Source organism: Notamacropus eugenii, chromosome 1 (genome assembly GCF_028372415.1).
Source record: "Notamacropus eugenii isolate mMacEug1 chromosome 1, mMacEug1.pri_v2, whole genome shotgun sequence".
Lineage (NCBI taxonomy): Eukaryota > Metazoa > Chordata > Mammalia > Diprotodontia > Macropodidae > Notamacropus > Notamacropus eugenii.
The window spans coordinates 247,118,817-247,131,466 of NC_092872.1; the positions used below are offsets into that span (position 1 = coordinate 247,118,817).

General features: G+C 37.6%; 1 protein-coding gene across 4 annotated transcripts in view; it reads right to left on the reverse strand.

Moving 5' to 3' along the window:
- Positions 1-12,650, reverse strand: part of LOC140517308 (olfactory receptor 13A1-like) — a 107,870-nt gene that overhangs the window by 27,362 nt on the left and 67,858 nt on the right. The gene's annotated exons all lie outside the window — the stretch shown is intronic.

Here is a 12,650-nt window from a genome sequence, read left to right on the forward strand (position 1 = left end):
CTTTCTTTTTCTCTCTCTCTCTCTCTCTCTCTCTCTCTCTCTCTCTCTCTCTCTCTCTCTCTCTCTCTCTCTCTCTCTCTCTCTCATCCTTTTGAATATTTGATAGGTATAAAGAGATTTATCATAAATATATTTAAATTTTAAACAGCCATTTTTTCCTTTCTTTCTCTTGAGCTCAGTTTCTTTTTTCATCTTATAACAAAGGAAGTGCTATTTCTCATTTGTTAGCAAACCTACACTTTTCTGCTAGAGGGGAATGATAGGAAGATTATTTTTTTTCTAGAAAACCTTCCTTGTTCAATATTCTGTGTGTTCATTGGTCCTATAAGTAGGAATTGGACAGGGATCCAGTTATGCCCAGTACTTTTCCAAAGGTAAGCTAGAGAGAGCCTTGGGAAATGCTGTCATCTTAGCCCCTAGAGGAACAATTAAACTATGATTTATCATGGACTATGTTGAAGCTATGCCACTGTAATTCCAGTCAAAAGAAAATTCAACTGCCAAGTTCTTTGATTTACAATGCACTAAAAAACTTATGTGACTGATGTTTGGGGGTGTATTTCTCCACTAGTGAATAAAATGAATGGACTATAATGATAAGATGTTGGAGTCTTAAATAGACAAGCCTCTAAGATGTACTAACAGAACTAACACATATATTATTAAGAGAAATGAAAAAAAAACATAGTAGAATATATTAACAACAATAAAAATCAGAATCTACAAGTTCCCTAAAAATCTTGATAAATAGGCCACCAAAAGCTTACAAGTCAGAATTTATAAACTAAGACAAATCTCCATGCTACAAATGCATCAAATCATCTTTGAAAATTCAAGAAATCTGTGATGGAAGTGGAGCATCAGTAGAGACAGAAATGTTGCCTAGAAATCTCTGAATACAATTTCAATTTGTAAGTGCTCAAGAACAAGATTTTTAATAGGTGCTGCCATATCAAGTATTGGAAATCTCCAAAGTATTTGAAAAAAAAAACTTTCATAATACGGAGATGAGACCTAAAAGGCATTAAAACCCTTTGACAAAAGGGTTATGTGAATGTTATCTACATCATCCTATCAGCTCCTGGAGATGTTCTTAAATTAATTTAACTGAATCCTCACAATAGAAGAGTACATTCTAATAGTCTTATTCAATTACAAAAGGCATTCATTTTATCTACTTGCACCAAGGTCCATAATATATTAAATATGAAAGGAAAATAACAACATAATGCCTTGGACTTTTTTATCTATATTCCATCAAGAAAGGTAATAAATAATGATCATAATAGTGGTGATAACAACTTTGATTAGTTATAAGCTTTATGTAATCCTTATATTTTTTTAGTCATTTTTGAGTGGTGTCCAATTCTTTGTGACCATCCTTGGGGTTTTCTTGGCAAAGATAATGGAGTAGTTTGGTATTTCCTTCTCCAGTTTGTTTTACGTATAAGGGATTGAGCTAAACAGGGTTAAGTAATTTACCCAACATCACACAGTTATTGAGTGTCTGAGACCGGATTTGAACTCATGAACATGAGTGTTCCTGACTCCAAGTTCAGTGCTGTATCTCCTGTGCCATCTAGCTGCTTCAGTCTGATATATGTATAGCAAAATTAAAATGTAGAATGCTCTTTTCTCCCCAATGGTGTCTGAATTTTAATTATGCTATAGCCAATGAACACATAGGACACCAAAGTAAGCAGGAAATGTACAATCCCAAAGAAAGTATCTGTCAAGAGGGTAGTTACATTATTTATACAGGAGGAAAAACATGAGATCAATAAGAGTGTTGGGGCAGGGAATTTTACAGAAAATGGATAATGGCATTGAGTTCACAATAGGAAAGTTTTATTATCAGAATAGTACTTATTGAATAAATAAAGGCAAATACGTAGCATAATCTAAACACCAAGATAATATAGAGTATTTTGGGCCATCATGCTTTTCCATGTCTGAGAAAAGAAGCGATTCAGATGATAGAGACTGTGAGGAAGTAGAGAAGGGTCATATATGCTTGACTGTGTGGGGCACAATTGTGTGTGTTAGGGTGTCTTTGTTGGAAATGAAGCTTACTTTCATTATCTAGATATTTTGTCACCCCAAACAACATCAAAACAAAAATGTCAGCCACCTATTTGCTAAGTGATCCTGGGCAAGTTACATTTTCTCAAACTCATTTTTAAATTTTTTGAAGGGAGGAAAATATTTATTCCATCTTTCTCATGGGTTGTCAGAAGTGTCAAATGAGAGAAACCATTCTGACATTCATTCCCTTTTTGAGGGCAAGCAGTCTTGCAATGAAAACACTTGGTCCCATTTTATCACTTGAAAACTGGAGGCAGAGAGATGTTCAGTAGCATGCATTAAGCTACACAGTAATTGCATGGCAAAACTTGGAATCTTTTAGAAGGTTTGTATCTCCATATTCAGAAAAATTTCCATTGTCCTAAGTTGCCACCATTTAGATATGAAAATGCTTAAAAACACTATTCTTTTGGTTTCTTCTTTATGAAGTTTCTTATAATTTTTATTATGATTTTCTTTTCTATCATTATAAAGTAATCCTTTGGTAGTTCAATTGGCATGACATAGATTAAGTAAATGGGTTTAGGTAGTATTGAATTTTTATTATGTTAACTTGGCCTTCCCTTGAGCAATTAATGTTTCTCCAACTTATTTCTGTAAAGAATATTATGTAGTTTTATTCATAAATTTAGGTAGGGAGGGCTGAGGGATGGGTTCAAGATTCATTCTTGGCAAACAAAATGACAAGCATTTTGTTTTGTGTAATTTTAAGGGAATTTCACTTTCTTTCTCCCCCTGCTGGTGCTTTTTGGCAATGTACATAAATTCTGATTTCTGTAATTTTATTTTTCCAATCGAGTAAATATTGATTCAACAGCTACTATGCACCAGGCACTGTGCTAAACACTGGGGATATAATTAATAATAAAGAAAAACTGTGCCTACACTCAAGGTCCTTACAACTAATGGGAAGAGATGACACAAAACAAGGCAGAAACAAGGTGGGAGGGTACCCAGCAATAGGACATCTTTTTCTGTGCAGTTCAAAACCAAATGGAGCAGCATATGAAAAGTGGAGTATACTTTCTGCACTCTACAAAGGAAGGTAGTGGGAAGGGTTTGGTATTCCATCTTTCAATCCTACAAACGGAGAGGAGAGGATGCTGAGATATATGGTTTCCATCAAGACATGATTTAGTTCCATGTTGATGAGATTATTAGTGATGCAGTTATCCTGAAAGGAGGATCTAGTTCTTTGGAGGTGAAAAACAGGCAGAGTAGCAGTTGCCAAGTGAAGCGTAAATCCTGAAACTTCACTCAAGTTGTTAATTGTTTCGATTATTTTAGTTCAGGATTTTCTAAGTAAATATTTGTATTATTAAAAGAGCAATAATTTTGTTTGTACTTACTTCTACTTATTCTGTTGATTGTAGTTAAATTGACATTCTTTATTTTCAAATTGCATACACTTACATATTAAGCCCAGTCCAGGAGAACGTGCTTTTAACAGCTTAAAAGAAGTAAATTTAACCAGGCAGTGCCTTTATAAAAAAGTATACTCAGCATTTCACATCTGTACCACTGTAATGTTAAGGGGATAGAAGATCTTTCCCACCCATTACAAGGTCTCACACGGAGCTCTGCTGCAGAGCCAATTAGGCTCTGGGCCAAAGAGATTCCCATAATGTCCCAATTAAATTTTGATTTCAAAGCTTCTCAGTACTAAGTCTGAGTACTGAGTCTTTGACTGAAAACTGTATATATTATATTGCTTGGAGGGAAAGGTGTGGGCAGAGAGAGAAGCAGACAGAGAAAGAAACAGGTGGAGGGAAGAACTTCCCTAGGGGAACATACTTAAAATGCCAGTGCTCTCTGGATTGGTGAGGACTATCTTATTAAATCTTGCTTCTGCTATCCCAATAACAATGGTCCAAAAAAAAATTTTGGTTTTGTGTGGGAGGAGGAGAGTTTGTTATATTTTGCAATCCAGTTATGGAGATATGCATGCAAATTCATAGCAGCAACTATGAGTATCACATTGACATTGAAACGACCTACACCCTATTTTTTTGTTAAATTGAATTTTACTTAACAGAAATCTAGAGTGGGAGAAAGAGACAGACAGACAGAGAGAGAGAGAGAGAGAGAGAGAGAGAGAGAGAGAGAGAGACAGAGAGGTAAAATCTCTGCCATACAATATCCTAGTCACAGTAATTCCTCTTCCATGGTTCCTAAACTCCACAAGACCCCACATCCAATGACCTGAAACCAGCTTTCAAATATACTAAGAATCAATACCGGGGGGGCGGAGCCAAGATGGCGGAGTGAAAGCAAGGACTCACCTAAGCTCCTGGAAAAACTCCTCTGATTATATCTGGGGGGAGAGTCTGACCAGACTTTGGAGGTGTAGAATCCAGTGGGAGACGGACTTTGACAGATTCGGAGCCCAGGCTGGACTGGAAGGTCCACGGGAGGGATCTGTTCCGCGGGGGTAAGACCCCGGCGCACAGCGCAGCGCGGTCGGCACGGCAGGGCGGAGGGGACCAGAGGAGCCCGAGAGTGGCGGGCAAGACCAGCGGAGCAGGAGATAAGCCAGGCCGAGCCGGTGAGAGCTGCTGAGAGCCAGACATCAGCGCAGCAGTCCTTGAAATCTTCAGCCTGAAGACGGACTTCGGTGGGTCACTACTTGAACTTCCAGGAACTGGGATGGCAGAGTGATCAGTAAGTGCTCTCTCCTCCCCCCTGATGACCCTGAGGGAACCATAAAATTCTTCCCCAGATTAATCCTGGATCAGCAGGAACAGCAGAAGGGGGCGGGTGGTCTCATAACACCAGAGGCTGGAGAGGTGGCAAAGGGGGATTCTTCCTACCGTGGTGGAGGCTATCTGGAGGGACAGACGACCCAGGGCAGAGAAAAATTCGCACTGAGACCCAAGCAAGCCGCAGCCCGGGAGACGAGCCCCAGGAGGGGCGGGAACACGCATTAGCCTCTAGGCGTGCCCCAGCCCTCCAGGGGAAAGGGAAGACAATAGGGAAGCTGGGATCAGCATCCCCGGACCTTGCCTTTGCCTCAGGCCAGCTGAGGAGATATCCTGAGACCAGACCACACCTCCCACACACCTATCAAGCTAAACCCAGGGTTGATCTGGGAAACAAACAAACAAAAAAAGCCTGCTTTTAGCCTAGACAAACATCAACTCAACTTAAAAGATCTGTATCTTCTGACTGAAAGAACCAAAAGCTACAACACTCAGCCAACATCATGAATCGGAAAAAGCAGACGAAAAGTGAAAAAACCATAGAATCTTTCTATGGGGATAAGGACCAAAACACAAACACCAAAGAGGTCAGAGCTGAGACTGTACTTCCATCTGAAACCTCAGATGGGACTATGAATTTCTCGCAAGCACAACTAGATTACCTGGAACGTCTGAAGAAGGATATAAAAGAAAAACTGGCCAATGATTTTAAAACCATAAAAAAAGAATTCACTGATGAGAACATCAATCTGAAAAAGAAAATTGAAGAAATGGAAAAGGAAGTTCAAAAATTAACTGGAGAGAATAATTCCCTAAAAGGAAGAGTTAATCAAACGGAAAAGGAAACTCAAAACCTAATAGGGAAAATTGATCAGATGGAAAAGGAAACCCAAAACCTAACTGGGAAAATTGGTCGAATGGAAAAAGAAGTACAAAAATTAAATGGAGAAAATAGCTCCTTAAAGGGAAAAATTGGCCAGATGGAAAAGGAGATGCGAAAGCTAACTGAAGAAAACAATACGATCAAGATTAGAATTGGGCAAGTAGAAACTAATGACTCAATGAGGCAACAAGAATCAGTCAAACAAAATCTAAAGAACGAAAAGATAGAAGAAAATCTAAAATATTTAATTGGAAAAACAACTGACCTGGAAAATAGATCCAGGAGAGAAAATCTAAGAATTATTGGCCTGCCAGAAACCCATGATGAAGAAAAGAGTCTGGACAATATCTTCCAGGAAATCATCAAGGAAAACTGCCCAGAAGTACTAGACTCAGAGGGCAAAATAGTCATCGAAAGAATCCACCGTTCCCCACCGGAAAGGGATCCCAAACTCAAAACCCCAAGAAATATAGTTGCCAAATTCCAGAGCTATCAAGTGAAGGAGAAAATACTACAAGCAGCCAGAAAGAAACAATTTAAATATCAAGGTCACACAGTCAGGATCACACAGGACCTTGCAGCTTCTACATTAAAAGATCGAAAGAATTGGAACCCAATATTCCGTAAGGCAAAGGAGTTGGGACTCCAACCGAGGATCAACTACCCAGCAAAGTTCAGCATAACATTTCAGGCAAGGAGAAAGTCATTCAACGAAATAAGGGATTTCCAGAGCTTCCTGACCAAAACACCAGAACTCAATAGACAATTTGATCTTCAAATGCAGGTCTCCAGAGAATCATAAAAAGGTAAACAGAGGGGAAAAAACAAAAACAAAAACTTGCAACTCAATTAGGGCAATCTGTTTACCTCCCTGTAAGGGAAGATGATACCTGTTAATCTTGAGAACTGTGCAGCTATTATGATAAAAGGGATATATGTAGAGGGAACGGGCATAAAGTAAATGATGTCATGGCAAAAATATGATTTAAGTATGAGAAGGGAATGTAATAGGAGGTGTGGAAAGGGGGAAGCAGAAAATGGCAAATTATATCACAGGAAGAAGTACAAAACTATAGTAGAGGGAAGGAGGGGAGGGAGATGAGCATTGTTTGAGAGGTACTCTCATCTGATTTGTTCAAAGGAGGGAACAATAACCTTAAGCAGATAATCCTAACTAGCTCTACAGGTAGTAGGAGGGGAAGGGGGAAGAAAGGGGAGGGTGGCTAAAAGGGAGGAAAGAAGCAATAAGAGTAAAGGGGACTAAAAGGGAGGGGGGCTAAAAGAAGGAGGGGAAGGCTGCAGGAGGAGGGGGAGAAAAGTGAATACTATTGAGGAGGGGAAGGGAGACGGGAGAGTTAAAAGCACAAATGGTGGGAAAGAGGGTGGAGGGAAATACACAGATTGTAATCATAACTGTGAATGTGAATGGGATGAACTCTCCCATAAAACGGAGACGGATAGCAGAATGGATTAAAAGCCATAATCCAACAATATGCTGCTTACAAGAAACACATTTGAAACGGGGGGATACACATAGGATAAAGGTCAAAGGATGGAACAGAATATATTGTGCTTCAGCTCATGTAAGAAAGGCAGGAGTAGCAATCCTAATCTCAGACAAAGCGAAAGCAGAAATAGATCTAATCAAAAGGGATAAGGATGGAAACTATATCCTGCTAAAAGGCACCATAGACAATGAAGCAATATCATTACTAAACATGTATGCTCCAAGTGGTATAGCATCCAGATTCTTAGAGGAGAGGTTGGGGGAGTTGAAGGAAGAAATTGATAGCAAAACTATACTAGTGGGGGACCTCAACCTCCCCCTCTCTGAACTCGATAAATCCAACCTCAAAATAAACAAGAAAGAGGTTAAGGAGGTAAATAAAACTCTGGATAAGGTAGATATGATAGATCTTTGGAGAAAATTAAATGGGAATAGAAAGGAATATACCTTTTTCTCAGCGGTACATGGAACATTTACAAAAATTGACCATGTACTAGGACATAAAAATCTCACAATCCAGTGCAGAAAGGTAGAGATAATCAATGCATCCTTTTCAGATCACAATGCATTAAAAATTACATGTAATAAAAGGCCATGGAAAGAGAAACCAAAAATCAATTGGAAACTAAATAATCTAATTCTAAAGAAGAACTGGGTTAAAGAAGAAATCATAGAAACAATCAACAACTTCATTCAAGAGAATGACAATAGTGAGACAACGTACCAAAACTTATGGGACACTGCAAAAGCAGTTATTAGGGGAAGTTTTATATCTCTGAATGCTTACATAAATAAAATAGAGAAAGAGGAGATCAATGACTTAGGCTTGCAGTTGAAAAAGCTAGAAAAAGAACAAATTGAAAATCCCCAAGTAAATACCAAATTAGAAATACTGAAAACCAAAGGAGAGATTAATAAAATTGAAATAAAGAAAACTATTGAATTAATAAATAAAACCAATAGTTGGTTTTATGAAAAAACTAATAAAATTGATAAACCTTTGGTTAATCTGATCAAAAAAAAGAAAGAAGAAAACCAAATTACTAACATTAAAAATGAAAGGGGTGAACTCACCTCCAATGAGGAGGAAATTAAAACAATAATTAGAAACTACTTTGCCCAACTTTATGCCCACAAATTCGACAATCTAAACGAGATGGATGAATATTTTAAAAAATACAAATTGCCCAGATTAACAGAAGAGGAAGTTGAATACTTAAACAACCCCATCTCAGAAAAAGAAATTGAACAAGCCATCAATGAACTCCCTAGGAAAAAATCTCCAGGGCCAGATGGATTCACAAGTGAATTCTATCAAACATTTAAAGAACAGTTAATTCCAATACTACATACACTATTCTTGAAAATTGGGGAAGAAGGAGTCCTCCCAAATTCTTTCTATGATACAAATATGGTTTTGATACCCAAACCAGGAAGAGACAAAACAGAGAAAGAAAATTATAGACCAATTTCCCTAATGAATATAGATGCAAAAATTTTAAATAAGATTTTAGCAAAACGAATACAGCATCTTATCACGAGATTAATACATTATGATCAGGTAGGATTCATACCAGGACTACAGGGCTGGTTCAATATTAGGAAAACTATTAGCATTATCGATCACATCAACAACAAAGCTAACAAAAACCACATGATTATCTCAATAGATGCAGAAAAAGCTTTTGACAAAATACAACATCCATTCCTACTAAAAACATTGGAGAACGTAGGAATAAAGGGAACTTTCCATAAAATAATAAGCAGTATCTATCTAAAACCTTCAGCAAGCATTATATGCAATGGGGACAAGCTAGATGCATTCCCAATAAGATCAGGGGTGAAACAAGGTTGTCCATTATCACCACTATTATTCAATATGGTACTAGAAATGTTAGCTGTAGCAATTAGACAAGATAAAGATATTCAAGGAATTAGAATAGCCAAAGAAGAAACTAAGTTATCACTCTTTGCAGATGATATGATGATTTACCTAGAGAATCCCAGAGATTCAAGTAAAAAATTACTTGAATTAATAAACAACTTTGGCAAAGTTGCAGGGTACAAAATAAACCCACACAAATCCTCTGCATTCCTATATATTAGCAACAAAGTTCAACAGCAAGAGATAGAAAGAGAAATCCCATTTAAAGTTAGGGTAGACAGTATAAAATACTTAGGAGTCTACCTGCCAAAACAAACCCAGGGACTATATGAACACAATTACAAGACACTTTTTGCACAAATAAAGTCAGATTTAAGTAAGTGGAAAAACATTAGTTGCTCATGGGTAGGCCGTGCTAATATAATAAAAATGACAATTCTACCCAAATTAATATACTTATTTAGTGCCATACCAATTAAACTATCAGACAATTACTTTCTAGAGCTGGATAAAATAATATCAAAATTCATTTGGAAAAACAAAAGGTCCAGAATATCAAAGGGACTAATGAAAAGAAATGCTTGGGAAGGTGGCCTAGCGCTACCAGACCTTAAACTGTACTATAAAGCAGCAATTATCAAAACCACTTGGTATTGGCTAAGAAACAGAGAGGTAGACAAGTGGAATAGACTTGGCACTGAAGATGCAGTAGGCAAGGAATATAGCAACCTTCTGTTTGATAAACCCAAGGACCCCAGCTTCTGGGATAAGAACTCATTGTTTGACAAAAATTGCTGGGAAAACTGGATAACAGTGTGGCGGAAATTAGGCATAGACCCATACCTGACACCGTACACAAGAATAAAGTCCAAATGGGTACATGATTTAGGTATAAAGATTGATACCATGAATAAACTGGAGAAGCAAGGAATAGTGTATTTATCAGATCTATGGAGAAGGGAAGAATTCTTTACTAAAGGAGAGATAGAATGCATTATGAAATGCAAAATGGATAACTTTGAGTACATTAAACTGAGAAGTTTTTGCACAACCAAACCCAATGCAACCAAAATCCGGAGGGATGTAGTAAATTGGGAAAAAATTTTCACAGGTAAGCTCGGGGATAAAGGCCTCATTTCTAGAATATATAGAGAACTGACCCAAATGTATAATCATACAAGTCATTCCCCAATTGATAAATGGTCAAAGGATATGAACAGGCAATTTTCAGAGGAAGAAATTAAAGCTATCTATAATCATATGAAAAAATGCTCTAAATCACTATTGGTTAGAGAGATGCAAATCAAAACAACTCTGAGGTACCACATCACACCTATAAGATTGGCAAACATGACAGAACAAGAAAATGATAAATGCTGGAGAGGATGTGGGAGAGTTGGAACACTAATTCATTGTTGGTGGAGCTGTGAGCGCATCCAACCATTCTGGAGAGCAATTTGGAACTATGCCCAAAGGGCTACAAAAATGTGCATACCCTTTGACCCAGCAATATCGCTACTAGGACTATATCTCCAAGAGATCATAAAAATGGGAAAGGGTCCCACATGTACAAAAATATTTATAGCAGCACTCTATGTAGTTGCCAAAAACTGGAAGTCAAGGGGATGTCCATCAATTGGGGAATGGCTGAATAAATTATGGTATATGAATGTAATGGAGTACTATTGTGCCATAAGAAATGATGAACAAGAAGACTTCAGAGAGGCCTGGAAGGACTTATATGACCTGATGCTGAGTGAAAGGAGCAGAACCAGGAGAACTCTATGCACAGCAACAACCACAGTGTGTGAGAGCTTTTTCTGGTAGACTTAGATTTTTGTAATAACACAAGAACTTCTGAAAAAAAAAAAATCCCAATGGTGGACCTCAAGGCAAAATGCCTTCCACACTCAGAGAGAGAAATATGGAAGTCACTCACATAATGTAGCAGATCATGTTTGTGTATGTGTATCTGTTTGTGTATCATGTTCTGATTTGTTATACGGATTCTTTCATTTATCTTAGTCTGACTACATAGCATGACTATAGTGAAAATATACTCAATAGGAAAGTATATGTAGAATATATACAGAATTGTATGCAGTCGTGGGGAGGGAGGGAGGTAGTGGGGGGTGGGTGGGGAGGGATAAAATCGCAATTGTATGGCAGTGATTGTTAAACATTAAAAAAATAAAAAAAAATAAAAAAATAAATAAATAAATAAATAAAAAGAAAATCAAAAAAAAAAAAAAAAAAAAAGAATCAATACCTTGACAGCATCCTTCCTCATTCACATGATGCTAGGACTGTCACCCAACAGATAATGTGCTTCGTTATGGTTTCACTTTTCCTTTTATTTAAATAATTGATTGCAATGTGCCCTCTCACCAAAACAGGGAAACGGAAGTCAGCTCCAAACACAGAAGCACAGAATCTTGGACTTGGATGGGACTTCAGAGACCTTTTAGTCTCCACCCATATCTGAGTAAGAATTCACTCCATAATACAGCCAACAAGTGCTATTTCACTTGAGCCTCTCTATCCACTCTCCCACCTGTACCATGGGAGAAAAATTGAGGGTGTAAAAAATGCTGTAGCAAACTCCTGCTTTTTGAAATACATTACTTAGCACTGTTCAGCTTGTTCCTGGCATTCCAGTGCTGAGGTGGGCAATGAAACTGTTCAGATGCATCATTGGAATCTGAACTTCTCTACTGACCTGTAAGCTCCATCCTTTCTGGAAAATGATAGGGAAATACAACCAGTGTCTCTGATAAAGTCCTCATTCCTAAAATATATAGAGAACTCAGTCAAATTTATAAGAATACAAATCATTCCCCATTTGGTAAATGGTCAAAGGATATGAACAGGTAGTTTACAGAGGAAGAAGTTAAAGCTATATATAGTCATATGAAAAAATGCATTGAATCACTACTGATTAGAGAAGTGCACATCAAAGCAACTCTGAGGTACCATATCCTACTTATTAGATTGGCTAACATGACAAAACAGGAAAATGATAAATGTTGGAGAAGGCTTTTTCCAATTATAGTTTTCCTGGATTCTACAGTAAGTACATTTGACTATTATGCTGCTAAGGACTCAAATAAAAAATAATTACTGAGCAATAGTAGATAAAGTCTCATTTTGTCATTGCATTCAGTTATGATCTTATCATACCTGCAATGAGTGCTGCAGGGACAGTCACCCACAGCAATCTTTGAATTTTGAAGGGTTGTCAGAGGAAGAAGAATACTTCAAACTCAGAAGACAAAGTGATGAGAGAGAAGATATCTAGAGATATATTTAAGTTAGCTATAAAGAAAATCTTCCTCCCAATTAGAATTTACCAGAAATGTACCAGGTTTCCTCCAGATGTCTCCCTCAAAGTTTTTAACCGGACACCTGTAATGGTAATTTAGTGGGAAGTTCTTTCCCATTCCTTAATAGGCTCATGTGACCTGACTGAGTGATATGGCAGTCTGAGTCACAAGAAGCCTGTGGTGGAAGGAGTTTGCTGAATGGGTGATAAAGGAAGAGTGGACCAGGAAGAGGCGGAGGTAGAGCAGAGCTTAGAGGAAGTTAGTCATG